Below are 25,462 nucleotides of genomic sequence, written 5' to 3'. Positions count from 1 at the left end.
TGGAGGTAACCCTGGTAACTCTTCAGGAAATACATCTGGAAAATGACATATTGTGGGTAGGTTTGACACATTAGGCCCTTCCTTCTTAGTTTCAGTTACACTAGCCAGATAGGCTATACAGCCTTTTCTAATTAACCTCCTAGCTGTAGTGGCAGATATAACATTAGAGAGGTAATCTGACCTCTCACCCACAACTATAACCTCAGAACCCTCTAATGTTTTGAGTGCAACTCGCTTTAACTTACAGTCAACTATGACATGATGTCTAGACAACCAATCCATACCCAAAATCACATCAAACTCTCTAAAAGGTAACTCTATCAAGTCACCTAAAAAGGTATGACCTTGCACACATATAGGACAATCTCTATAAACTCTATTCACAATCACAAGATGTCCTAAGGGATTGGTCACTGCTATGTCATGTTCTAAGTGTTCTACTTGAATTCCCTTCTCATTACTGATGGGTATGCTGATGTATGAATGTGTGGAACCAGGATCAATTAATGCATAAACATATTTGCCAAAGATAGAAAATTCACCAGCAATAACATCTGGTTTGTCCTGGTCTTCCTTTGCACGAATGGCATATGCTCTGGCAGGTGCTCTAGTGTCTGGTCTATCTACTGTCTCTGATACTCTGTGACTCTGAGCACTGCTAGATTCACCTCTACCTCTACCTCTGCCTCTAGACCCTGTCGGCAAAGATCTCTCTGTCTGTATAGGCTGCACTGACTGGCCTCTAGGACAATCCCTCATAAAGTGGTCTAAGCTTCCACATAAGTAGCAAGCCCCAGTCAATCTCCTACATACTCCACCATGTCTCCTGCCACAATGCTCACATACTGGTGGCAACCCTCTGCCTGGTCCTCCTGTACTGGATACTGAGGTAGTCTGCTGTCCAGACCTTACTACTGAACTCTGCCCAGGTCTCTGAATCTGCCTAGGTGGTCCTCTCTGCCCTGTCTGCTGAAATTCCCTCTGTCTTTTACTACTTGTCTGAGATGCAGAGGATTGTCCCTGATACTGGCTCTGACTCCTCTTCTGCTGCCCTTTCTGCCTTCTACTTTGCTCTTCTTCTTTAATTCGCTCCAGGCTGTGGGCCGTCTCTACTAAAACTGAAAGTTCCCTGAGATGCATAGCTGTGAGGTACATCCTGATATCAGCATGTAATCCCTGCTCAAAGCGTTTACATCTTTCTTCCTCTGTAGGAACTATCTCTGTGGCATACTTACTAAGTCTGACAAATTCTCGCTCGTACTCAGTTACTGTAAGCCTGCCCTGTCTGAGGTATAAGAACTCCCTCCTTCTCTCCTCTATATATAAGGCCCCAACATACTTCTTCTTAAACTCTGACAAAAAGAATTCCCAAGTCTGGCGCTCTGGTCGAACCATCTGTGTTAAAGTTGTCCACCATCGATACGCTTCATCTTTTAGCAATGATACTGCACACATCAAGCTCTCTACTGGTGAACACTGTAGCTGCTGTAAAACCCTTTCTGTACTTTCTAACCAGAATTCTGCAGCTGAAGGATCATCTTCCTTTTTACCTCTAAAATCTGTTGCACCATACTTTCTGAGTTTTTCTATTGGAGGCCTAGCTACCACAGGTGGGGGAACCTGGACTGCTACAGGTGGTGGTGGTACCTCTGGTACATTTTGTGTAACCCTCCTAAGCAACTCAGCTATTTGATGAAATAATGCATCCTGCCCTAGTCCGCCAGCAGCAGCAGGTGGAGGAGTAGCAGCAGGTGCAGCTGCCTCAGAGGGAGCATGACTCTCTACCTCCTCATCTATTGCTCTCTGTGAGTCAGATGACATCTTATATACGACCTAAACACAAAAAGAAGAGATTTACATCAGAACCATATCATAGCTGTAACTCATTTTGGCATGTACATATACTATGCATATACACATACATACTATGACCTAGAACCGCCTAAACCTATGCTCTGATACCACTAATTGTAACACCCCTTACCCTATCAAAGAGTAGACAGTGCAAGGAATGTCACAAACTATACCTTTTTGGATATATCACAACTAAACAATTACCTTTATCTGTAAATACCAAGTTTTAAGGTAATGCATGTAAATTTTATCAAATAAATGTGAGATTTTTAAACCAAAAAGTTAACAGAGTCTCATCTGTTTCATTAATATTTCAAACTGTAGCACATGAAAAACACATGAAAAATTATCAACTAATATTTGACATCTTACTAGTCTTTGATTACATAACCTTTACAACTCACTCTATTAAATATGTACATGCCAAATTATAACTGCACTATGACTCAGAGACTCAAAACAACCAGCTATGATAATGGCCTTGGTATCTGATGTAGACCTCTGATGAACTTCACGTGCCTACGTTATCTACAACCTGCGTGAGGTAAAAACCAACACGCTGAGCTAATGCTCAGTGGGTGATAACAACAAATAATATAATCAAACAAACAAGCTCGCATACATAGATAATCAAGTAATCAATTACAAGCTAGTAGATGTAAACATGTTAACATTCACCAATAAGTTCACAAAATCAAGTATCAATCTTAATTAAGATCTTAGCCCTTATAACCACATATTAGGATCGACTAGGTAGATAAGGAGTTATAACGGTAGGCACAGGGTGCCGAACAGTAGGCTCAGAGGCCAAAACTGTGATAGCAGGGCTCTGTGGCCATGCTTATGAGGTACCAGATATGTAACCTCTAATATAGATCATGTATCGGTAGCAGTACTGCGAACTCTGTATATTTATATGGCATGCCATACCCTTAAGCTAACCTCGACTCCTATTACGTTTACCAGGGCCAAGTATCATTACCTCAATGTATAATGAACTCAATGTATCAATGTAAATCCATGTCATTTGAAGCTATTTGATTTCTTTTTCCAAAGTACATATATCATATGCCAAGGTTTACAATATGGAAAACTCATGGCAAATAGTGCAAAACTTTATTGACTTAGCATTTCAATATAGAAAACTACATTCTGCCATATATTGCATAAACTTTTCAAGCAGTTTAGAGTTACAATTTGACTTCAGTTTCTTCATAAGAAATGTATATTTATGTCTTATCTTTCCAACAAGGTATGGTTCATGCAAATCTGATCATCCTAGCTTAAGTTATGAATTTTTCTTTACAAGCTGCTCAATAAGGTCTTAATCAGTCCAGTATTGGTACTTGTTTATAGTATCACAAAACTTATCAGATTCATGTATTTCCATACAAATTCAAGCTTAAGTGTCTTCTAAAAAGTTTTAGGTATACTTCGTAAGATTCATTTGGCACTGGTTTGAACAAATTTCACTGAGTATGTCATTAGTTATGGTATAATCAATAGACTCTGTTCCGGATGCACTCCCACTGTGTCCAGTTTAGTTTCACTTGCAATTTTCATCATTTTAACTACAGATTCAGAATTTTGTCAATTCATGAAAGTTTTAGATATTTGTCTTAGCTTTCATTTGGTATATCTTAGGCCTAATTTCAATATATACACAATAAGTTATGAAGTTAGTAACACAAGCTGTCCTGTTACAACCTATTCTGCCAGATTTACACTTTTAGCTCCCATGTTAAATTTCTTTACTCTTAAGCCTTTCAAACATCATTTTAACATTCATATAACATATTTATACAATCAAAGCAACATTTCCAGCAAGTAAAATCAACCCCTAATTTCACTTATTCATGGCAGAATCAAAGGAAAACAGAAAATCATTAAAACACCAAACCTTTCTTGAATTCTTCTTTTCTTTTCCTCTTCTAATCTCTAGCTATCTCCTTTCCCTTTGATGTTCCTTCACCTATGCCAATTTATATCTTAGGGAAGGATTGAATAAATTGTAAATTAAAGCTTTATACTTCAAATTCATGCATGAAGAAATGAGATGATGCTATTTCCTACTCATTTCTAAGCTCACCTTTGATTTTCAAGCTTGGTGCATATGGAATCCTAAACTTTTCTTCTTCAATTCTTTCACTATATGGCTGTTCCTTTAGCTCTTAATCTTAGGATGAATTTTGGTTAAAGGAAGAAGCTGATTTGGTGAGGTTTGGCTTGGCTTTGGTGAGGTTTAGCTTAGCTTTGGTGGGAGAAAGACAAGCAAAGCATTTTCTTTTAACAAAATGGATGACCTACGGCAATGGGAAGGAAGAAAGAAGACAGCCACTTTTTCTATTTTGCTTTGTCATTCTTTCATGCATAATTAGGTGACACATCATCCTTTAACTTTCCATAGTTATACTTTGACCTACTAAACTCTTTACCATGTTTCAATTTAGTTTTCAAACTTTCAAGATTCATAGATTGACCTACTAAACTCTACATTTAGCCTTTAAAAGTCCTTTTCACTTAAGCAAGCATGACGGATGTGAACAAGCACCTCAAGCAAGCACGTCGGGAAATCCTAAGCACCTCCCGAAAGTGACTCGTTCCCGACTCGCTAATCACACTGTCTGCTTTATTTCTGGATATGTCCGTTTCTTTATTTAAGTTTTCTATGATTCAGTTATTAGCAGATTAGAGTTAAGCTAGCACCTCCCCTAATGCCCCTTACTCTAGGAATGAAATAGCCTAACGATGGCACTACTCTACCTATGGGTTTGAGGATGTTACATGGAGCCTCTCTTTTGATATTTAAATTTTGAATGTGCAAGACTTGGGGGGCAAGTATGTCTTCTTTGGCTTCCTTAACAAGCTGAATTTTCAATTTCAAATTTGGAATGTGCAACTTCTAGAGATTTGGCTTCTTCAATAAGGAAAGGGATTCTTAAAGATTTGAATTTCAAACTGCTTTGCTGACTGCACTTTCCTTATTTGCCACTTTCCTTATTTAGCACTTTCATTAATAAGATGAATCTTGAACTTTGAATGCTCTTAGAGATTTGAAATTTGAATTTCAAATTATTTTCCTTGTTTGTCTCCTTTTCAATTGCAACTTGGCCTGCTTGCTCTCTTTTGTTCCATTTTAGAAAGTTTTAAGGGCATTTTTTCCAAATTACCTCTTTACACCATTTTCTGCAAAATAAGATCAAAATCACAAAATTAGATAGAAAAAGTGTAAATTAACATTGACTTGTGGTTGTCGAAGCCGATCAAAAATAACCTTTCTGGTTATCAACAATCTTACAACTTTAGATAGTGGTGAAAGGATCGTATCCAGAGAGAATTGATACTCACCTATTTTCCTTTTCAAGACCAAGTAATTAAGCTGAAAGCAAATAAACTGAGAGAGAAATAAACTGAAAGCAGAATAAAAGCAAGCAGACTGCAATTAAAGTAAAAGGGGGTTTTGGGATTGTTTCAGTTGAACTAATAATGAAAGCAAAACAATAAGGAAAAGCTAATAATAAAAATAAAGACAAATCAATAATGAGAAAGCTCTAGTTGAAGAATTGGATCCACTTTAGTTGTTGGGATTGATCATTGACACTTAGTTTCCCTTGGTTGATTCAATAGATTAGTTATGGTGATGGAGGACGCCTCTCAACACCATTATCTCTCCTTAGGAATAAATCAATTAGGGAATGACTCATGGTTGTCGAAACCGGTCATAAATAACCTTTTTGGTTATCAACAATATTACTACTACAGATAGTGGTAAAGGATCAAATCCACAGAGAATTGAAAACTTACCTATTCTTCTTATCAAGACCAAGGAAATTAACTGAAAGCAAATAACTGAATGAGAAGTAATTGAAACGAGATAAACTGAAAGCAAATAAACTGAAAGTAAAATGGAGGGGTTTTAAGATTGATTCAAGAGATCTAAAACTGAAAGCAATAAAAGAAGGCAAATAATTAAAATAAAAGAAATCAATAATGAGAAAGCTCTAGTTGAAGAATCAGATTCACTTCAATTGTTAGGATTGATCATTGACACTATGTTTCTTTGATTGTTTCAATAGATCAGTTATGGAGATGGAAGACGCTTCTCACCACCATGTATCTCATTAAGATTAAACCCATTAGGAAACGTCCTCTAATCAATCACTAATCAACAAGTTGCCAAGGAACGTCCTTGGGCCTCGGACAACAAACAACTGTCAATTGCATTAAGAAAAAGAGAGATCCAATCGCATGAGATGTTGCTAGATCATACAATTTTCTCAGTTTTTACACCAAGTGTTCTTATGTTTGAACAATCCAAGCAATTACGGACTTAAAATTATCCAAACTAACAATATATTACCTTGCAATCAAGCATGAAATTGTATGAATATTGAATAAACCAAAGACAAACAACTTATGTTCAGATCTCACAATCCATAAAACAACTTAAGTGTCAACCAATCTTCAACTAGAATAAAAGGTTTCAGCCACTCATGGCTGAAACAAAACATAAAATAAAAGAAAGGAAGAAGAAGAGATGGTGTCACTTGCAATCCCGTAGGTGTGTCCAAAGGAGAGTGTAAAGGGCATGGGAAGGCTCCTTATGTGTCTTTTTATAGTTGAAAGTGTTGCCCTAGGTCTCCTTGCTGCCCAAGTTGCTGCGCAATAGGTGCTTGCTGCCCAAGTTGTGTCTGAAAAGGAAAGAATCGCTTTGCAAGCTCTTCAGAAGGAAGGTGGCGCACTGAAGGCTCTTCAGAAGGAAGGTGTGCACGCAGATTGCTTCCTGAATAGGAGTGGGGCGCATGGCTTGCTGCCCTAGACTTACTTGCTGTCCAAGTGTCTTCAAGATGCTGCCCAAAGTCTTACTTGCTACCCAAGTTGTGACTGAAAAGGAAAGAATCGCGTTGCAAATTATTCAGAAGGAAAGAGGCGCGTTGAATGCACTGCAGAAGGTAGGTGGCGCGCGGCAAGCTCTTTAGAGGGAAAGTGAGGCGCGCGCGGATGCTCTGCAGAAGAGGAAAGATATGTGTCTAGTCTTTCCTTTTTAGGTGGAGCCTTCGTTTGAATTTTGAATGCTGAATGCTGAAGAGGCAAGTGCGTCTTCTTGAGATCTTGTTGCCTAAATAGGAAGATATGACTGCTGCAGTGTGTGCACATCATTGAATAAGGAAAGAAAGATCTGCATTTTGAATTTCAAATAATCTTCTGACTGAGCTTTCCTTATTTGCTTTTGCTTCTGCACTTTCCTTATTTGAAAACTTTCCTTTTCTGAAAACTTTCCTTATTTGAAAACTTTTCTTTTTTGGCACTTTCCTTATTTGACACTTTTTGGCAGTTTTAAGAGCATTTTCTCCAGATTGTCTCTTTACACCTAATATCTGCAAAATATTATTAAAACCACAAAATTAAGCATAAAAGATGTAAATAAACATCAAGAACATAATGATAAAATGGACTAAAATATGCTCTATCAAGGAACGTCCTCTAATTAATCACTAATCAACAAGTTGCCAAGGAACGTCCTTGGGCCTCAGGCAACAAACAACTATCAGTTGTATTAAGAGATAGAGAGATCTAATCCTAATGTAACGACCCCAAAATGGACCGTCACCGGCGCTAGGATTCAGGTCGGCTTAAGGCCGCCAGAACCCGTAGCAAGCCTGCTATACTCTCTGTGTACCTGTAAACCTCATACATGATCATACATATTCTGTGAAAATAAACTCTTTTCTGAACCAAGGCTTAACCTGTGCATGCACTATCTCTGTACTCTGTACTCATGTACTCTGTACTCTGTATCCCTGACTAGAGCTTGCTCTAGATGGGCTATCTCATACCTGTTAAGCCTGGTTTTCACATACAGGAAAACATATATACATATACAGATCATGTACAAAACATACATCACTAGGTCACTAGGTCAAGCAACAACTATTACATCTCTTTAAGATTACATGTCCACTCTACGCTATTACAGATCTCTTTACTCTTCCTGTACTCTGCTGGACTGTCCCTGTACACTGAACCTGCAAAACTGGGGTTAAGGGAGTGGGATGAGCTCTATAGCCCAGTGAGTAGAACAGTAAAACATCTCAGTAAAATATGATCTCATGAAATACACCATATCACAGACAAGCCACATCAAGAGTAAACCTGTCACCACATAGTCCCAGTAACTCTGTGCCAGGGCGTAGAATCGAGCACCTGGTCTTCCTGTCATATATGTATATGTGTATATAACACCTGTGAACTTACCATTGCCAGGGCGTAGTCAAAGGCTCCTGGACTTTGCTATATACCTGCCAGGGCGTAGTCAAAGGCTCCTGGTCTTTGCTATACGTGCCAGGGCGTAGTCAAAGGCTCCTGGACTTCCTGTCTGAGACTATTGGATCATTCAGCATTTACTCACATCATCAAATAATAATGCAATGCAACATATTCGTGGATACTAATGCAATCACCCTATGGCATAATCATGATGCATGAGATATGCGAAAAGCAGTTTGTGGTTCATTTAAAAGTCATAAGTTTAGTTCCACTCACCTCTGGCTATCTGGACTGACTGACTCTGCAGGCTCTGAAACTCTGGAGCAGTACTCACTGCTGCTCTCTCTGGTTCCTCTGGTCTGTACCTATACAGATAGACTCAAATGAGGGACCAAACTACTGTATCAATACCTCTATTAAACTCCCCAAGAATCCCCTGAAACTCACTTCACTAGCCATGCAAAGCATGCAAAAGAAAAGCTGGACAGAACACTTTCGGCGGCAGGTTCGGCGGCCGAAAGTCCTCTCCAGAGACGAAACTCAAGCACCTTCGGCGGCCGAATCCCCCAAACAGAGCCGAACATACAAAAACACTCGGGGGCAAGCTGTGGCAACTAAGCCACCATGCAAGAGGTTCGGCGGCCGAATGAACCTTCGGCTGCCGAACCTGAGTTCATCCAGAACTCAGCTTCAACGGCAAACATCTCCTCCTTCCCTTTAACAACTCCAAACATGCATATACCAACTCCTCAACACACATATACATAAGTATATGATCACAGGGGTCCAAAACTAGCTAATAACCCCAAACAACAAATCAAACATAACACATAACCATGTATCCATGCATAACTCATCAAAACTATCATGAATAACCTAAGCATACTTCTCCTTCCTTTAACCCTTCAGGAAAACATATTCAAGAACATCACTTACCTCCTGAAGTAAGAAGCTACACACTCTGAACAAGGGAAAACGGATCACCTCCTCTCACACTCTCAAACTCTCTCAAACTCACTTTTTGCTTCAAACCCTCACAACTTGGTAAACGAGCAAACTTGTGCATGAGCTGCTCAAACTCAGCAAATAAACCAAGGGAGACGTGGCCAACCTCTGGCAACAAGTTGGACATAACACCTGTCCACAATGCTGACTAAGGATGGCTCAAAAGCTGGCTGACCAACACAGCTTCGGCTGCCGAATCGCATGCAAAACCATGCAACATTCGGGGGCCGAACCTGAACTTCGGAAGCCAAACATTGGGCACTTTCGGCGGCCGAACTTACCTTCTGCGGCCGAACTTGGCTCCTCTGCCTTGGTTCATTTCAACTCAAACTATCACACTGTAAACCCAGAAAACACATCATAACACGTAGAAAACATAACTCCTACCCTTATATAGAATCCCAACACCCCGGATGCCATCAGACAACAGAAATTCCGGTGCCGGATTCTAGCCGGGTATTACACCTAGCTACCCAAATGTATGGTGATAACGCTAGATCATGCAACTTCCTTAGTTTTTACACCAAGTGTTCTTATGTTTGAACAATCCAAGCAATTACGAACTGAAATCATCCAAACTAACATATTATTACTTTGCAATCAAGAATCAACATAGATCTAAACAATAAAGCAATATTGAAATCAAGCATGAAATTGCATAAATATTGAATAAACCAAAGATAACAATTTATGTTCAGATCTCACAATCCATAAAACAACCAAAGTTTCAACCAAACTTAAACTAGAATAAAGATTTCAGCCACTCATGGCTGAAACAAAAACCAAAAATAAAGAAAGAGATGAAGAAGAGATGTGGCCACTTGCAATCCCGTAAGTGTGTCCAAAGGAGAGTAGAAAAAGCATGGGGAGGCTCCTTATGTGTCTTTTTATAGTTGAAAGTGTTGCCCTAGGTCCTTACTTGCTGCCCAAGTTGTATTCTTGGCTACCCAAGTGCTGCCCATGCCGCCCATATCTTGCATTAATGAGGTGGAGCCTCTCTTTTGAATTTTGAATTTTGAATGTACAAGACTTGAGGTGGCATGTGTGACTCCTTTGGCTTCTTTGACAAGCTAAATTTGAATTTCAAATTTGAATGTGCATCTTCTAAAGATTTGGCTTCTTTAATAAGGAAAATGATTCTTGAAGATCTTGAATTTCAAACTACTCTGCAGACTGCACTTTCCTTATTTGGCACTTTCCTTATTGAGCACTTTCCTTAATGAGCTGATTCTTGAATTTGAATTTTGAATTCTCTTAAGGATTTGAAATTTGAATTTCAAATTACTTTCCTTATTTGGCTCCTTTCAAGTTGCATTTGGCATGCTTGCTCTCCTTTGCTCCATTTTAGGCAGTTTTAGAGGCATTTTCACCAAATTGTCTTTTTACACCATTTTCTGCAGAATAAGATAAAAATCACAAAATTAGGCAGAAAAAGTGTAAATTAACATCAATAACATCATGATAATATGGTCTAAATTATGCTCTATCAAATATCCCCACACCTAGCCTTTTGCTTATCCTCAAGCAAATAAACATAGTCAAACAACCTCTCTTTGCTACTTGATCCTTTATTTCCACTTTAGCTCTTACTCTAGATACTTACTTTGAATCATTACAGTGAAGAATGTATGCATCAAGGTTACTCACCTTATTTCCTTGTCTCCCTTCACCTACCATGACTAGTATTTGTTTTGCTCAAGAGAGAGATTACACATGCACATATTATTGTTCAGTTAAGACTCTTTCTAGCTTTCAGAGTGATTTGCCCTTACCTTGAAGTACTTTATTCAGCCTTTTGCACTTAAATCTTGGTTGGAAAAGTCACCAACCTTTTGATGTGAAAGTATATATTTTACCTGTCCAAGTGGCTATTAGCTCTGTTCATAGTCTTTCAACCATTGGAACAGTTTAATTTGTGCGTTTGAAGCCTTTGCCATTGCTGAATTTTCTTTCTCAAAGAATTGGGTGAATGAACACCAATTGCTAAAATAAGCCATGTTCAGTTATTCACACATCTTTCAATTCATTCTCTCTAATGAGTAATATATATTTTTCACCATGGCAAGTTCAAAGATTCAATTCAAAAGGAAATTTCCAAACATAAATACAACTCACTGCAATTGATTCAACTTAAGTTTAAAAAGTCATCACATCAATGGGGTCATGGAAAGAAAGCTCATTCAACATAGTCTATGAGTTTGAGTAAAGCAAATCAAAACACAAAAAGGAAAAGACTGTGGCTAAAGTGTGTGTTATTGAAAGCAAAAATGCAAAAAAATGAAAAAAAAATCACATTGAAAATGAAAACAAAAACTGAAAGCAAAAAATTCAAACTGTGGCTATTCAAACTAAAACTGAAAGCAAAAATGACTGAAAATAAAAGTTAAGAGATATGCACCCTCACACCTAAATCATGCATTGTCCTCAATGTGTAGGAAATATAAAAGATCAAAGAAAACTGAGTACTACCCTGGTGTGGTTTGTGTGGTGCGCCCTTATTTAAGGTCACGGGATTGACCTTCTCCACTTAATCAAGGCTCAAGTAATTGGGGGAGGAAAAAGGATTCCAACTGCATTAAGTAAAAAGTGTAGCACTCCTTTTGATTTGGTCATAACCCATCCTATTTCTTTCATGTACTCATGAAGTAACATGATTAGCTTCTCCTCTTTCAGGTGAGGTGTGCCTCTAGCCCTTATGTTTGCATTTTTTAGGTGACTGGGCAGCACTTTGAACTCCAATTCATGTTTCTCCATGGCTAGCTACAATTTGGTACTGAATTTAGGCAAAACAAATTCTACCTTATCCGGTGGTTTAGGCAGGCATTGATCTGCATGTTCCTTTGGTTTGGGCGCTTGGAATTCCATTTGTTCCTTGTGCATAAGACCTGTCTGCGTTGGATGTGTGATGAGCTGAAGAGACTGCGATGGAAGTTGAAAGGACGCCTGCGATGGAAGCTAAAGAGGCGTCTGGTTCTGTGATTCCTTCTCTTTTTGTGTATGGTCAATCTGCGTTTGGTCCATCTGCGAAATGCAGAGGGCTTTTGCTTTCAGTTTTGGCTCTTTTTGGCTTTCTTCATCTTTTTGGCTAGCCTCCCTACAAAAATCATTGTTTAGCATATCATCTTGATTCATATAAAAAATTTCTTAGCTCATACAATCAATGATATCTAAACTATCAACAGGTTCTATTTGATTAGTTTGTTTGGACAAACAGTTTTCTGGTTGTGTTTCTTCAGTAGCTTGTTCTTGTACTTGTGAGCTTTCATCATCAGCCTTGACATCTTGAAGCTCTTCCTCTCTTCTTAACATGGTTGCATTTAATGAGGTGGCCATTTGTCCTATCTGCTGTTGGAGGCTTTGCACAGAAACTGCCAATGTCTCTATCATCTTCTCAAGGTGCTGGTTGGAACTTGGAGGTGCTGGTTGGACTTGATTTCCTTTGTAATTTTGGTAGTTGTTAGCTCCAGCATAGCCGCAGTTTGGATGGTCTCCCCAATCTGGATTGTATGTGTTAAGGTAGGGATCATGTCTTGGCTGTCCATAGAATCCTCCAAATCCATGTACTTGTTGGTCATTGAATCCTCCAAATGCATGCACTTGTTGGTCATCCTCATAAAGTATAGGTGATAGAGTATACTTTAGCCTATTTTATCATGATATTCTTGATGTTTATTTACACTATTTCTGTCTAATTTTGTGGTTTTAATCATGTTTTGCAGATATTAGGTGTAAAGAGACAATCTGGTGAAAATGCTCTTAAAACTACCAAAAAGTGCCAAATATGGAAAGTGCCAAAAAAGGAAAGTTTTTAAATAAGGAAAGTTTTCAAATAAGAAAAGTGCAGAAGCAAAAGCAAATAAGGAAAGCTCAGTTAGAAGATTATTTGAAATTCAAATTGCAGATCTTTCTTTCCTTGTTTAAAGATGTGCACATACTGCAGCAGTTAGATCTTCCTATTTAGGCAGCAAGATTTCAAGAAGACGCACTTGCCTCTTATGCATTTAGCATTCAAAATTCAAACGAAGGCTTCACCTAAAAAGGAAAGACTGGACAACATATCTTTCCTTTCTGCACAGTCTTGCCGCGCGCACACCTTTCTTTTGAAGAGCATGCCGCACGCCTCCTTCCTTCTGAAGAGCTTGCAATGCGATCCTTTCCTTTTCAGACACAACTTGGGCAGCAAGTACCTCTTAGACAGCAAGGTCAGCCTCTAATCTTATTTAAGAAGCACATAACCAGCCGAGAACAAGGTCGGAACATCATCTTCATGCCTCCACTCTTCTCTTCTTCTAACTTTCTTCTTTTCTTTTATTTTTGGTTTTGCTTCATCCATGAGTGGCTGAAACCTGTTAATCTAGTTGAAGATTGGTTGAAACTAAAGTTGTTTAATGGATTGTGAGATCTGAATATAAATTGTTTGTCTTTGGTTTGTTCAATATTCATACAATTTCATGCTTGATTCTATTATTGCTTTGTTGTTTTGATCAAATTGGCCACTTGATTCTTAATTGCAAGGTAATATATTGGTAGTTTGAATAATTTTAAGTCCATAATTGCTTGGATTGTTCAAACATAAGAACATTTGGTGTAAAAGCCAAGGAAATTATATGATCTAGCAACATCTCATACGTTTGAGTAGCTAGGATTGGATCTCTCTATCTCATCATGCAATTAACAATTGTTTTGATGCCTAAGGTCCAAGGACGTTCCTTGGCAATTTGTTAATTAGTAATTAATTAGAGGACGTTCCCTAATTGGTTTAATCTTAAGGAGAGACATGGTGGTGAGAAGCGTTTTCCATCTCCATAACTAATCTATTGAATCAATCAAAAGAACATAACTTTATTTTTATTCTGCTTTCAGTTACTTGCTTTCAGTTTCTCATTCGGTTAAGTCTCATGGTCTTGTTGAGAAAAATAGATAAGTTTTAAATTCTCTATGGATACGATCCTTTGCCACTATTTACAGTAGTAATATTGTTGATAACCAGAAAGGTTATTTTTTACCAGCTTCGACAACCGCGAGTCAAAAATTGGCGCCGTTGCTGGAGAATTGATTTAACTAATCTGTTTTTTTTCTTTCATGACCAGATCTGAACATAGGGAAACTCTACCTTACGATCTGGAAATTGAGCGCACAATCAGGAGACTGAACAAACAAGTCACGCCCGATTCAGCACCTGAAGACCACCTCTATGCAGAAGCTTCATCTGAAACCACTGAACCGCACCACCAAGCTGCAGAGATGGCTGAAAACGTCGCACAACTTGCTGTCCACAATGAACTTGCTGTCCATGAGGAAATCATACACCAAAATCCAGCCATGAAAGCCCCAATGCCTAGAGAAAGAACCATGAGAGAATTGGCAGCACCTATAGGTGATCAAGCACCTCTTTGCATCACCTATCCACCTTTGCCAGTTCCCTTTGAACTGAAAACAGGTTTGATTCATATTCTTCGTAAATTTAGAGGTTTAGAAAATGAAAATCCACACAAGCACTTGAAAGAGTTCAATATTGTCTGTTCATCTAGGAGACCTCAAGGTATTTCTAAAGATCATGTTAAGTTAAGAGCTTTTCCTTTTTCACTTAATGATTACGCTAAGGATTGGCTATTTTACTTACCACCTGGATCTATTACTTCTTGGGATGACATGGTAATAACCTTCTTAAACAAATACTTCCCAACTTTTAAGGCCATTGGCATAAGAAGAGAAATCAGTAGCACTAGACAGAAACCATCTAAGGATTTATATGACTATTGGAAAAGATTTAAAAGGTTGTGTACAGGTTGTCCTCAACATGATATTTCAGATAAGGCACTCATAGAATTCTTCTATGGAGGATTGCTTTCATTAGAAATTAGTTTCATTGATGTAGCCTATGGAGGATCCATTGCAGACAAGACACCTACGGAGATGAGAGAGTTGATCTCAATACTTGCAGCCTCATCTAGGCAATATGGAGAAGAAAACCAACTGCAGAGAGGAGCAAATGAGGTAAGTTCATCTACTATTTCTTCTCAGCTTTCTGAACTAACTTCTGTCATGAAAAATTTTGCCATAGGATTTGCTCAACAAGCTCAAGCATCCCAGCCACCTAGGCCATGTGGGATTTGTGCATATGTGGGACACCAAATTGATCAATGTCCCACACTTCAAGAAGACAGCCAGCAAGTCAATGCCATTGGAGGATATAACAGTCAGGTAAGACATGATCCATACTCTAACACTTACAATCCAAGTTGGAGAGACCACCCCAATTTCAACTATAGAAGAGCCAACAATTATCAGAACTACCAAAGAAGTTAAGCCTAACCAGCACCTCCAAGTTCCAATAATACCCTTGATGAGGTAGTGAAGACTTTGCAAAGCCTCCAACAACAGATGAGACAAATGGCCACCTCCATAAGTAAGCTGGAATCCTAAGGTAAGCTCCCTTCTCAAACTAAAACTAATCCTATACAGAATGTGAGTGCCATTAGTTTGAGAAGTGGGAAAGAACTTTAAGATGCCAAATATGAGGAAGACAAGCAAGTTGCGCAAGAGCCAGGGGTTTCAGCTGAAACCATTCCTACGCACCACCTCCCTGAGCTAGCTGGCTGAACTCCATCTGACACCACTCCTGCGCAGAAGGCTGATCAATAGGTACGTTTTCAGATTCCACCTCCTTTTCCAAAGAGATCTGAAAGAACACAAAAAGAAAAAGAAGAAAAGGAGATTCTTGAGACTTTCAGGCAAGTGGAAATCCACATACCTCTGCTAGATGTTGTTAAATAGATTCCCAGGTACGCAAAATTTCTGAAAGAACTATGTACCAATAGAAGGAAGCTTGCTGAGAGAGAGAAAGTAAGTGTAGGTGAAGTTATTACTGCTGTGATTAAAAGAGAGCTCCCAACCAAATGTAGAGATAAAGGAATGCTTGCTATTTCTTGCAAAATTGGGAATGTTGGAATTAAGAAAGCTATGTGTGATCTTGGTGCATCCATAAATGTTATGCCTTTTTCCATATATAATTCCTTGAATGCAGGTGCACTGAAAGACACAAGAGTTGTGATTCAACTAGCTGACAGATCTGTGGTGTATCCAAAAGGAGTCCTAGAAGATGTTCTAGTGCAAGTAGATGAACTTGTCTTTCCTACAGACAAGACACCTAGGGAGATGAGAGAGTTAATCTCAACACTTGCAGCCTCATCTAAGCAATATGGAGAAGAAAAGCAACTGCAGAGAGAAGCCAACGAGGTAAGTACGTCTACCCTTTCCTCTCAGATTTCTGCACTAACCTCTACCATGACAAATTTCTTCATAGGCCAGCCCCAACAAGCCCAGCCACCTAGGCCATGTGGGATTTGTGCATATGTTGGACACCCAACTGATCAATGTCCTACATTGCAAGAGGATAGCCAGCAAGTGAATGCCATTGGGGGATACAACAACCAGCCTAGACATGATCCATATTCCAACACATACAACCCAGGCTAGAGAGACCATCCAAATCTGAGCTATGGAAGGGCTAACAATTATCAGAATTACCAAAAGAATCAAGCCCAACCAGCACCTTCAAGTTCCAACTAGCACCTTGAAAAGATGATGGAGACTCTTGCAAACTCTGTGTAAGCTCTCCAACAACAGGTGGGACAGATAGCCATATCAGTAAACAAGCTTGAATCACGAGGTAAGCTCCCTTCTCAAACTAAAACCAATCCTTGACAGAATATAAATGCCATTACTTTGAGAAGTGGGAAAGAGCTTCAAGATAACAGATATGAGGAAGAGAAGCAAGTGGCACAAGAGCTTGCACAAACTGAAACATCTGCATAACAGTCACCCAACCCAGCCAGTCAAGCTTCATCTGAAACGCCTATTGTGCAGAGAGCTGATCACCAGGTACATTTTTAGATTCCACCTCTTTTTCCTAAGAGATTTGAAAGAACATAAAAAGAAAAGAAGAAAAGGCGATCCTTGAGACTTTAAGGAACGTGGAAATCAACATACCTCTGCTAGATGCTGTTAAGCAAATTCCTAGGTACGCAAAATTTCTAAAAGAACTGTGTACCAATAGAAGAAAGCTTGCTGAGAGAGAGAAAGTAAGCGTAGGTGAAGTAGTTACTGCTGTTATTAAAAGAGAACTCCCTACTAAGTGCAAAGATAAAGTCATGTTTGCTATTTCTTGTAAAATAGGGAATGTTGGAATTAAGAAAGCTATGTGTGATCTTGGTGCATCTATTAATGTTATACCTATTGCTATTTATAATTCTTTGAATGCATGTGCACTGAAAGACACAAGAGTTGTGATTCAATTAGCTGATAGATCTGTGGTATATCCCATAGGTGTTCTAGAAGATGTGTTAGTTCAAGTAGATGAACTTGTCTTTCCTGCAGATTTTTATGTGATTGATACTAAGGAAGACAGTTGCAATACTAGTTCTGACATCCTTCTTGGACGTCCTTTCTTGAGTACTGCTAGGACTAAGATTGATGTGCATGATGGCACCTTGATTATGGAGTTTGAAGGGGAAGTCATTAAATTTAATGTTTATGATGCTATGAAATATCCACATGATATGTCCCCTATTTATGGTCTTGATACTGTTGACTGCTTGAGCCAAGAAATTTTTGATAAAAATCAAGATGATATTCTGAACAATGATTTTTGCTGGGATACTGACCAGGTACAGATATAGAGTCAGAAAGAGCGAAAACTTAAGGAAACAGTATGCAGCATCCAACAAGTGAATTGCAGACAACAATAGAAAGAACAGAAACCAACTGCACCCTTTCAGAATGGTGTGCAGACCATTCCTGTGCAGGAAGAGGCACCTGAAAGCCTTATAGACACGCCCTTTCAGCTTCCAACGCAGATCAGTCCTCCCTTTCAGCCAGGGCCTGCATAGAAGGATGTTCCTAAGACCAGTTCTGCCAGACAGTCAACACAGACACCTCCTTGCTCGCTTAAACGACAGACTGCAGATCAAAAAATTTTAGAATCAGATCTGAAGCCTCTTTTAGGCCATCTGAAATACATATACTTGGGAGCTGACAAGACACTACCAGTAATAGTGTCCAATGAATTAAGCCAACATGAAGAAGTAAGCCTCCTGAGAGTACTGCAGAAATACAAAGGAGCCATAGGATGGACCATAGATGACATAAAAGGTATTTCTCCTTCCACCTGCATGGATAGAATACACATGGAAGAGGAATGCAAACCAGTCAGAGATGCTCAAAGAAGACTGAATCCACCTATGATGGAGGTACTAAAGAAAGAAATAGTTAAGCTCCTTGATGCAGGTGTCATCTACCCAATCTTTGATAGCAAATGGGTGAGCCTTGTGCATGTAGTCCCAAAGAAAATGGGGATCACCATGGTCCCAAATGCTAAAGGAGAACTTGTTCCCACCAGAATTCAGAATGGGTGGAGAGTGTGCATTGACTATAGGAAGCTAAATGCAGCCACAAGAAAAAACCACTTTCCACTACCTTTCATTGATCAGATGCTAGAAAGGCTTGCAGGTAAGTCCCATTACTGTTGTCTCGATGGTTATTCAGGTTTTTATCAGATTCCAATTGCTCCAGAGGACCAAGAGAAGACCACTTTCACTTGTCCTTTTGGCACTTTTGCCTTTAGAAGAATGCCATTTGGACTATGCAATGCACCTGCCACCTTTCAGCGATGCATGATGAGCATATTCTCTGACTATGTGGGTAAGACAATTGAAGTGTTCATGGATGATTTCACAGTGTATGGCAACTCCTTTGTAGAGTGCCTTGCTAACTTGGAAAAGATCCTACAGAGATGCCTTGAGTCTAACCTTGTACTTAATTATGAAAAATGTCATTTTATGGTTAATCAAGGTATGGTTTTGGGACATGTTGTTTCAGCCAAAGGTATTGAAGTAGATAAGGCTAAGGTAGACACAATTAAAAATCTACCTTACCCTACAAATGTTAAAGAAATTCGTTCTTTCCTTGGTCATGCAGGATTCTATAGGAGATTCATAAAAGAATTCTCCAAAATCACACAGCCCTTATGTAAATTGCTCCAATAAGATGTGACATTTAATTTTGATGCAGGTTGCAAAGCAGCATTTAATCTGATAAAGAAATTGCTTGTGACTGCCCCAATTATTCAAGCACCTGATTGGAACTTACCCTTTGAAATCATGTGTGATGCAAGCAACTATGCAGTAGGAGCAGTCTTGGGGCAACGTGTGGGAAACTCACCCCACGTCATTCACTATGCCTCTCACAAATTGGATGCTGCTCAAAGCAACTACTCAACAACAGAAAAAAAACTCTTGGCAGTTGTATTTGCTTTAGAAAAATTCAGACCATATCTCTTGGGGACCAAAGTCATTGTCTATTCTGACTATGCAGCTTTGCAATATCTGATCAAGAAAAAGGAAGCAAAACCGAGACTCATTCGGTGGATTCCGTTGCTATAAGAATTTGATCTGAAAATAAGGGACAAGAAAGGAAACGAGAATCTAATGGTTGATCACTTGAGCCGACTTCCATCTAGCTCTGTGCTATGCCCAGTCAAGGAAGACTTCCCAGATGAACATCTGTTCGTCACTCATTCAGCCTAAGTGATTACACCATGCACACCACACCCCAGGGGAGTACTCAGTTTCCTTTGCTCTTTTATTTTCTTATACATTGAGGACAATGCATGATTTAGGTGTGGGGGTGCATATCTTCCTTCTCCTTCTCCTTCTTCTTCTTCTCCTTTCAGATTTGCGATTTTCCTCGTTCCTTTCAGTTCTGCGAAATTTGTTTCCTTTTTCCTTTCAGATTTGTGAATTTCTCTTTCTTTTTGTTCAGTTTATGTGATTTTTCCTTTCAGTTTCTTTTAGTTTGTTTTCGTTTTTACTTTCAATAACACACAATCACCAATCTTCTTCTTTTTTTGATTTGCTCTACTCAAACTTATGAATTATGTTGGATGAGCTTTTCTTTCCATAACCCTATTGATGTGATGACTCTTTAAACTTATGTTGAATCAATTGAGTTATATTCATGTTTGAGAATTGCCTTTTGAATTGAATCTTTGAGCTTGCCATGGTGAAAAATATATTGATGACCCTCAATAGAGAGAATAAATTGAAAATTGTGTGAATGGACTTAACATGACTTATTTTAGTAATTGGTGTTGATTTGCCTAAATCATTGAGAGAAAGAAAATTCAGCAAAAGGCAAAGACCTCATGAGCATAAATTCAAAACTGTTCTAATAGTTGAAAGACTATGAACAGAGCTAGTAGCCACTTGGACAGATGACCAACTGAGTAACTGTGGGTGGGTATCACCAATATGTACCTTTACATCAAAAGATTGGTGACTTTTTCAAGCAAGATCTAAGTGCAAAAGACTGAATAAAGTACTTCAAGGTAAGGGCAAGTCAATTCGAAAGCTAAAAAGAGTCTTATCTGAACAAATAATATGTTCATGTGTAATCTCTCTCTTGAGGAAAATAAATCCTAGTCATGGTAAGTAAAGGGAAACAATGAAAGAAGGTGAGTAATCTTCATGCATATATTCTTCACTACAATGATTCAAAATAGGTGTCTAGAGTAAGAGCTTAAGTATAAATAAGGATCAAGTAGCAAAGGAAGCTTGTTTGGCCATGTTTATTTGCTTCAGGACAAGCAAAAGGCTAGGTATGGGGGTATTTGATAGAGCATATTTTAGTCCACTTTATCATTATGTTCTTGATGTTTATTTACATCTTTTCTGCCTAATTTTGTGGTTTTAATCATGTTTTGCAGATATTAGGTGTAAAGAGACATTTTGGAGAAAATACCCTTAAAACTGCCTTAAATGGAGCAAAGGAGAGCAAGCCTGCCAAGTTGAAATCAAGTGAAGCTAAATAAGGAAAGTTATAAATAAGGAAAGTGGCAAATAAGGAATGAACATTCAGCCAAAGCAATTTGAAATTCAAATTTCAAATCTCCAAGTAGCCACCTCCTTATTCAAGAAGCCAAATCTCAAGTTGCCATAAATGAAGAGCCAAATAAGGAAAGTATTTTGAATTTCAAATCTTCAAGATTCATATTCAAAATTTTGAATTTCAAAATCAAGCTTATTAAGGAAGCTAAATCCAAAGATCACATGCTTGCCACCTCATGCTTTGCACATTCAAAATTCAAATTGCAAAGAGAGGCTCCACCTTCCTTATTTGTGCATGGGCGGCAAAGAATGTGTGAAGGGCAGCAACTTAATTCTTGGGCAGCCTTGTGAAAGCATAAGGGCAGCCAAGAGACACTTGGGAAGCAAGTAAGAGAAGGGCAGCCCCACACTTTGCACAAAAGGACCAAGCCACACGCCTTACTCTTCACATGTGCATAGGTGGCGTGGGGACACATGTACATAGGCAGCAGCTCAAGCATCACGTGGACAGCAACTTGAAGACCTAGGGCAAACACTTAAAATCATATATAAGAGCCCCTTAAGTGGCCAGCAAAGGGGACACAACTCTCTCCAATTATCTTCAAGGTTCGGCGCAAGGAAGACTTTAATTCCTCACACCTTTGGTTCATCTTCCCTTTTTCTTTTCTTTTTATTTTCTGTTTTGTTTCAGCCATGAGTGACTGAAATCTTTAATTCTAGTTGAAGATTGGTTGAAACTAAGGTTGTTTTATGGATTGTGAAATCTGAACACACATTGTTTGCCTTTTGGTTATTCAATGTTCATACACAGTTCATGCTTAAAATCTATTATTACTTTGCTGTTTTGATCAAATTGACCACTTGATTCTTGATTGCAAGGTAATTAATTGTTAGTTTGGATAATTTTAAGTCCGTAATTGCTTGAATTGTTCAAACATAAGAACGCTTGGTATAACAACTAAGGAATTGTATGATCTAGCAACATCTCATGCGTTTGAGTAGTTAGGATTGTATCTCTCTCTTTCTTCATGCAATTAACAATTGTTTTGATGCCTAAGGCCCAAGGACGTTCCTTGGCAATTTGTTAATTAGTAATTAATTAGAGGACGTTTTCTAATTGGTTTAATCATAAGGAGACACATGGTGCTGAGAAGCATTTTTCATCTCCATAACTAATCTATTGAATCAATCAAAAGAACATGAGTTTCAATGATTGACTCGCGGTTGTCGAAGCCGGTCAAAAATAACCTTTCTGGTTATCAACAATTTACAACTGTAGATAGTGGTGAAAGGATCGAATCCACAGGGAATTGAAGACTTACCTATTTTCCTTATCAAGACCAATAAAATAAACTGAAATAAAAATAAACTGCAAAACAAGAAAACTGAAAACGAGATAAATTGAAACGAGATAAAACTGAAACGAGATAAAACTGAAAACGAGATAAACTGAAATGAGATAAAACTGAAATGAGATAAAACTGAAAGAGAAATAAACGGAAAGCAAAATAAACTAAAATGAGATAAAACTGAAACCAACTAAACTGTAAGTAAAATGGGGGGTTTTGAGATTGATTTAATTAATCTAAAACTGAAAGCAATAAAAATAAGGCAAGTAATAAAAATAAAGAGAAATAAATAATAAGAAAGATCTAGTTGAAGAATTTGATCCACTTTAGTTGTTGGGATTGATCATTGACACTTAGTTTCCTTTGGGTTGATTCAATAGATTAGTTATGAAGATGGAAGACGCTTCTCACCACCATTATCTCTCCTTATGATTAAACCAATTAGGGAACGTCCTCTAATTAATTACTAATTAACAAATTGCCAAGGAACGTCCTTGGGCCTTAGGCATCAAAACAATTGTCAATTGCATTAAGAAATAGAGAGATCCAATCCTAGCTACCCAAACGTATGGAGATAACGCTAGATCATACAATTTCCTTGGGTTTTATCCCAAGTGTTCTTATGTAAGAATAATCTAAGCAATTACAGACTTAAATCATCCAAACTAACATATTATTACTTTGCAATCAAGAATCAACGTAGATCTAAACAACAAAGCAATATTGAAATCAAGCTTGAAATTGCATAAATATTGAACAACCAAAAGTTAAATAATGTTTGATCAAGTCTCCCAATCCATAAAACAACCAAAATATCACCTAATCTTCAACTAGAATAAAAGATTTCAGCCTCTCATGGCTGAAACAAAACTAAAAATAAAAGAAAAGAAGAAAGGTAGAAGAAGAGATGTGAATTTCGTAGGTGTCTCCCAAGGGGAGCTTAAGGGACCTGTAGAGGCTCCTTATGTGGCTTTTTATAGTTGAAAAGTGTTGCCCAAGGTCATACTTACTGCCCAAGAGGTATTTTCTGCCCAAGTTATGTCTGAAAAGGAAAGAATCGCGTTTTTCGACTTCAGAAGGAAGGCTGCGCGCGAATGCTTTGCGGAAGGAAGTTGGTGCGCGCGGTTTGGTCTCAGAAAGGGAAAGAGGCGTAGATTGTGCTTCCTAAATAAGTTTAGATGCTGACCTTGCTTTCTAATTAGTGTAGAGGCTGCCCAAGGTGCTGCCCATGCTCAACTTGTTGCCCAAGTTATTGCAGAAAAGGAAGGTGGCGCGCAGATGGCTCTCAGAAGAGGAAAGCGCGCAGATTGTTTCTGAATAGGAAGGATGCACGAATTTTGGTCTTCAAAAGGGAAGATATGCTGTCCATACATTCCTTTTTAGGTGGAGCCTCTTTTGAAATTCGAACGTTGAACGCAGAAGAGGAAGAGCATCTCTTTGAGATCTTGCTGCCTAAATAGGAAGATATGACTGCAGCAATGTGTGCACATTTTTGAACAAGGAAAGAAAGATCTGCGATTTGAATTTCAAATAATCTTCTGACTGAGCTTTCCTTGTTTGCTTTTGCTTCTGCACTTTCCTCATTTGAAAACTTTCCTTTTCTGAAAACTTTCCTTATTTGGAAACTTTCCTTATTTGGCACTTTTTGGCAGTTTTAAGAGCATTTTCTCTAGATTGTCTCTTTACACCTAATATCTGCAAAACATAATTAAAACCACAAAATTAAGCAAAAAAGATGTAAATAAAGATCAAGAACATATGATAAAATGGACTAAAATATGCTCTATCAATGATCAATCCAAACAATCGAAGTGGATCCAACTCTTCAACTAGACCTTTCTCATATTGAATTTCCCTTTTATTTTCCTATTCTGCTTATTTAATTGCTTTCAGTAGTTGCTAATCAAATCAATATCAAACCCCCCCATTTTACTTTTATTACACTTTCTTTTTATTCCGCTTTCAGTTACTTGCTTTCAGTTGCATTATCAGTTAATTCTCTTGGTCTTTTTGAGAAAAATAGATAAGTTTTCGATTCTCTGTGGATTCGATCCTTTACCACTATCTGCAGTAGTAATATTGTTGATAATCGGAAAGGTTATTTTTGACCGGCTTCAATAACCGCGAGTCACCTGGCTATCCAATCGTATGGTGATAACACTGGATCATGCAACTTCCTTAGTTTTTACACCAAGTGTTCTTATGTTTGAACAATCCAAGCAATTACGGACTTAAATCATCCAAACTAACATACTATTACTTTGCAATCAAGAATCAACGTAGATCTAAACAATAAAGCAATATTGAAATCAAGCATGAAATTGCATAAATATTGAATAAACCAAATATAACAATTTATGTTCAGATCTCACAATCCATAAAAAAACCAAAGTTTCAACCAAACTTCAACTAGAATAAAGGTTTCAGCCACTCATGGCTAAAACAAAAACCAAAAATAAAGAAAGAGATGAAGAAGAGATGTGGCCACTTGCAATCCCGTAGGTGTGTCCAAGGGAGAGTAGAAAAAGTATGGAGATGCTCCTTATGTATCTTTTTATAGTTGAAAGTGTTGCCCTAGGTCCTTACTTGCTGCCCAAGTTGTATTCTTGACTGCCCAAGTGCTACCCATGCTGCCCATATCTTGCATTAATAAGGTGGAGCCTCTCTTTTGAGTTTTGAATTTTGAATGTGCAAGACTTGAGGTGGCATGTGTGACTCCTTTGGCTTCTTTGACAAGCTGAATTTGAATTTCAAATTTGAATGTGTATCTTCTAAAGATTTGGCTTCTTTAATAAGGAAAATGATTCTTGAAGATCTTGAATTTCAAACTGCTCTGTAGACTGCACTTTCCTTATTTGGCACTTTCCTTATTTAGCACTTTCCTTAATGAGTTGAATCTTGAATTTGAATTTTCAATTCTCTTAAGGATTTGAAATTTGAATTTCAAATTACTTTCCTTATTTGGCTCCTTTCAAATTGCATTTGGCATGCTTGCTCTCCTTTGCTCCATTTTAGGCAGTTTTAGGGGCATTTTCACCAAATTGTCTCTTTACACCATTTTCTGTAGAATAAGATCAAAATCACAAAATTAAGTAGAGAAAG

At 38.2% G+C, this 25,462-nt stretch overlaps 1 pseudogene; it reads left to right on the top strand.

Moving 5' to 3' along the window:
- The window catches only part of LOC122722074, a 76,044-nt pseudogene extending 56,476 nt beyond the window's left edge, over window positions 1-19,568 (top strand).
- The last annotated feature ends 5,894 nt before the right edge of the window (window positions 19,569-25,462 follow it).

This window comes from Manihot esculenta, chromosome 16, assembly GCF_001659605.2.
Source record: "Manihot esculenta cultivar AM560-2 chromosome 16, M.esculenta_v8, whole genome shotgun sequence".
In the NCBI taxonomy this organism is placed as follows: Eukaryota; Viridiplantae; Streptophyta; class Magnoliopsida; order Malpighiales; family Euphorbiaceae; genus Manihot; species Manihot esculenta.
The sequence above is the reverse complement of the archived record's forward strand: the minus strand, read 5'-3'. Positions and strand labels throughout refer to the sequence as shown.